The sequence below is a fragment of the Eptatretus burgeri genome, chromosome 6 (assembly GCF_056783735.1).
Source record: "Eptatretus burgeri isolate ZD-2024b chromosome 6, Ebu_testis_v1, whole genome shotgun sequence".
Lineage (NCBI taxonomy): Eukaryota > Metazoa > Chordata > Myxini > Myxiniformes > Myxinidae > Eptatretus > Eptatretus burgeri.
Window position 1 is genome coordinate 80257139 of NC_140966.1, and position 5000 is coordinate 80262138.

The window sequence follows — 5000 nt, forward strand, 5'->3', positions numbered from 1 at the left end:
AATTACGAGCGAGTTAAATTAACCCTTCACGAGAAGCAAGATGGCGTCTCAAGGCGAGCGGGAGCCGGGGGTATTAGAAATGGATGTAGAATGTGTAGAATCCATGGCTCAGGATGGAATCCCCGAGCAGGAAATGTTGATTGCGCAGGAACACGGACTCGCCCAACTGAACCCAGGGCCCGAGGTGGGTGCGGCAGCGGCCGCGGTGTATGACACCTCCCCCCCCCTCTCCACCAAGACCCTTCCCCAACCCTTGCCGAAACGGCTCAGCTGAGTGCATCCAACATGGCCCAGCTATGCGCCATGCTGGCGGCAATGAACGAAAAGATGAATGCGAAAATGATCGAAAAGATGGATGCGAATACACAACAAATGAACAAAAAGATGGATACAAATACAAATGAAATGAACAAGCAAATGAATGAAGTGAAAACGACGATGGATGCGAATACACAGCAAATAAACGGAATGGAAGCAAACATGAAAGAAGAAATGAAAAAGCTGCGGGGTGAGACGCAGAACATGGGCCGAAGCCTGCAGGCGGGCATGAAGGCCGTGACCGGGGAGATAAAAATGGCGACTTCACGTGTGGGAGCAAACGAGCTGGGTGGGGGTGCAACGGCTGACAGGCCCGCGGTGGAGGCGGGTGAAAAAATAATTCGTGGAACGTGTTGGGCGAGGGTCGTGACGATGACCGAAAGGGAAAAATTAAATGGGGAGACCAAAACGTGTGAGACGAGACACGAGGTGACGACAACGGAAATAATAGTTGAGACAAGGGAGGTAAAGGGTGAAGAGTTGGCAGAGACACGGGAGATGGGAACGATAGAGGGAAGACTACACGATGAAGACGGGGTAAGTGACGCGCACGCACACACGGAGGTAGTGGAGGACAATGGGGGTGAGCTCGCGGAGCGTGAAGGGACCCGGTGCGAGCAGCGGGATGGCCTCCTCCAGGAACGAGGGGAGGGAGTATGCCCCCTTGAGGCGAGTCACGACCAGGTGAGTTCGGTCGTGTTTTGCGAGGTTGAGGGGACGAGTGCTGTGGACGGGTGCACGGAGAGCTTGGGGCGTATAGAGGCCCCGGAGACCCTTGTGGGGACACGAATCCCCAGTATGGTTGTCCCTGTGTGTGTGGTGCAAGGTGTGAGTGCGTCCCCGTGTGTGGAAGCGACCCCGTGTGTGAGTGGTGTGGTGGCGATGGTGCCAGAGTACGTGCTTCCCAGCACGCCGTGTGTGGATGAGGCACCGTGTGTGAGAGAGGCCGTGTGTGTGGATGAAACGGCCAGTATGAATGAGGCACCACGTGTGAGTGGTGTGGTGGCGATGTTGCCGGAGTACGTGCTTCCCAGCACACCGTGTGTGGATGAGGCACGGAGTGCGAGTGAGGCACCGCGGGTTAGTGCCCCCGCGTGTATGAGTGAGGCACGGTGTGTGGATGAGGTACCGCGGGTGAGTGCCCCCGCGTGTGTGGATGAGGCACGGAGTGCGAGTGAGGCACCGCGGGTGAGTGCCCCCGCACGCGTGAGTGAACGGCCGTGTGCAAGGTCGCTGTGTGCCAGGGAGACCGTGTGTGTGAGAGAGCGGTATGTGAGGGAGATGTCGGTTGGCATGCGGGAGCACGCAGCCGCGTCTCCCGGTGTGAATGTGATGGAGTGGACTGTGTGCGTCGTAACACGCAGGTATGCGTGTGTGGAATGGAGACGGAGACGGCGACATGGGAGAAACGAAAGCCGAGTAGCGGCTGTAGTTGTTTCGAGGACCGTGCCGGGTTCACCCAGCAGTGAGCACGCGGTTCGTGCTGTGCAACGCACGAGACCACCACGTGCTCGCTTGCGAGAGTGAAGTCCCGGTCCGGAAACGCACGCGGTGGATTTGCCGATCCCGCGGACGGACAAAGTTAGGCAGGTAAATGGATTTGGACTGGACGGGTTCTCCACGCGATCGTGTGTGTTAAGCTCCAACGGGCAAAGCACATGTGTTCGCGTGGGGAACCCCTCGAGACGTGTGGCTTGTGTTTTTTTTTTATGCGCACGGTGACGCCATGGCTGCACGTGGGGTTGGAATCCGGCAGGAGGGGTATCTCTGCCGGATGGTCCCGTCCAAGGAGGGACGAGGAACACGTGCAGCTGCATGACGTCACGGGCAGGTGTAAAGTGCGCGAGTTCTGAGTTGCCGCGCAGGTGCTGCGCATGTAAAGAGAAAAAAAAAAGGGAAAACAGCAAGCCTCACTTTCGGGTGTACAGGATTCCTGGGCAAGGGGTGAAAGACCCCCTTACCTGGGCACAGGATGGAAACTAGTTTGGGGGAAGGGTTAGCTTAGCTAGACCGACTTCATGGGGCAGGGGTAAGTAAGTCCTCATGGAGTCCGTGGAATGGATTAGTTAGAGGGATTGTAGCCAGATTTAGGTTGGGAAATAAAATGATTTATTTGGGGACATGGACAGACTTGTGAATGTGTAGAGGGGACGTAGCTTAGCTACGTAGTGTTAAAAGGAACGTGCTACTAGTTTAAGGGACGACGTGGGAGCACGAGTTAGTTAGGGGATGTAGTTAGAAGAATGGCAGAGTTCAGCGGTGAGTGTGTTGAAGAGTTGGTGAGTTGTGAGGTGAGTACTTGTTGAGTGAGTGAGGCCAGCGGGTCTGTGTGTATGGAGTGAATGGGGAATGCATGGTGCGATGAGTGATTGGGGGGAGGAGTGACTCCCGCCCAAGGGACCCCGGGGTCAGAGTAAAGTGAGTTAGCTGGGTTAGTCAAATTGAAAAATGGAGGTCGTTTTGTTGTTAGTGGGAAAGTAGGCTCGAGACCCATTTGGAGGGGTGCAGGAGCCCTGTTGACGGGCTTGGGAGCGTGGCTGCGAAAGGTGAGTATCGCTGAGTGGGTACCCCGGGCACCAGGCTAGTCGGCCGCGGTAGGCCAAGGGCCCATGGGGGGGCGGGATAGAGTAGTGGGCACGGGTGCGCCTGCTTGGTGCGGGGGCCCGGGGCGCCATTAGCCGCGTGGGCAGTGCAGTGGGCACGGGTGACCCTCGGAAAGGGGCCCGGGAGGCCGGCCTGCCACGTGTGCGTTTCAGGGGAGGTGCCATGGGGGCACTCCCCGGTGTTAGGGAGCTGGTAGGCTCGGAGGCAGTGTAGTGCCCGGGGGTGCCATAGCGGGAGATTCGGCAGAGGGTCGTGCCTGCCAAAGGGAGCCACGTGTCCCAGCCAGGAGACCGTGTGAGGGCACGGAGAGAAAATTGGGGGGCGAGGCCCGAAATTGTAAGGACACCAACACAGGCGACGGGAATCTGGGTTGTTAGAACCAATAGTTTAAGCGAGAGGCGCTTGTTGAAAGCCCCGGGGTAGTTTAACAGTTAAATGGTTAGGATAGATTAGGAGATGTACCCCTCCGCACCATCCATCCCCTCGCTGTCGTTGTGGGCCGCTGGACCCACTTGGTGTTAAGATCGCCGAACTCTGGGGAGGCCATTCTGAGGCTTCGTTGGGCCTCGACGCGGGACGTTAGCTCTCCCTTATTCCCCTCCAGGAAGGGAACGTAGGGGTTGGGAGTAGGCTAGGTGACAGGATAGGTTAGCCGAACAAGGACGATAAAGGGGGTTAGGGGACGATTTATAGTGGGGGAGTAAAAATAAAAACAACAAAAAAATAAGTTGGGGCTAAATTGGGGTTTGACAAATTAAGGGAGTGGGTATGTACAGTGACAGGCAAAGGCGATAGGTGGGAGGGAGACAGGTAGGTCGGTCCGAGCCCGCCTTCCAAGTGGCCAGCACCACCGCACTCCCTCCACCAACCTCCACTGAACGGCAAAGGCTGGCCAACTTCATCGGCTGGCCGTGTTTTTCTGCAAGGCAGAGGCCGGCTAACTTCATCGGCAGCTGTTGTGTTGCTGCAAGGCCTGTGCCGGCCGGATCATCTGCAGCTGTGATGCTGCAAGGCCTGTGCCGGCTGGATCGTCTGCAGCTGCTGTGCTGCAAGGCCTGTGCCGGCCAGTTCATCTGCCGGCTGTGTTTGCCTGCAGCGGCCTTCTTCTGCGGGCTGTGTTTGCCTGCTCACCTTTGCCATGCCATGCCCACTGCCCCTGTTCACCAGCCCCGTTCAATTTTTGCTTTGCCCCCCCCTGTTCATTTCCATGTGCGCCAGGATCCGCAAGGCAACAGTTTGCAAGCTGCAAGAACTGCCCTGTTGGCAGCTACAACACGGGCCTGCAGTGGCGGCCCGTGCACCGTGTTTGCGTTCATGCATCCATTCGTTGTGCTCATTGCGTGTGCCACTTGAGCTGGCACGGAGACTGCGTTTGTGCGGCCCATGCACCGTTGTGGTTCACTGCGTTCAGTTCAAAAGGGAAGGCCTTGGACTGCGTGTGAGCAGCCAGCCACGTTCCCTGTCACCTGCATTGTTTGAGCCAGAGACTGCATGCGGGCAGCCTGGCTCCCTGCTAACTGCTTTCTTTTGCAGAGTTCAATGATCCTGGGCCATGGTTTAGTGTAAAATTTGTAAGTTAAGGTTAAGATGTACTGTACATATGAGTGCGCCCCCGGCATGTATGTCTTAGCGCCGGCAATTTTATTTAAGTCGTCCGTGTGAGTGAGTTTGTTTAGGTAGTTACGCAGCCCTCAGGTTATTTATTTTGGGGACACGAATACCATGAATGTCGCACTCAGGGATCCGTAGGTAAAATGTACTAGGGGAAAACTACACATGATGGCACACGAAAATTTGACGACTCGGGACGAGTCTGTAAAAAGGGAAGGGGGTAGTGTTGTGGTTACCAGATTCGCAAACCACCATTCAGGTCCCTTAGGTGAGGTATCTCGGTAAGTGCATGTGTAGTTAGGCCCAAACCCGTTGTCTAGTGGGAATACATGTCATTTATACGTGCTGCGACTCTTCAGGATAGCCGTTTTTCTTTTACTATCTTTATTTTGGACCAACCGCCATGATCACAACCACAACATCAACCACCAACCACAACGCCGCTTCACCACAACCGCCATGACCTT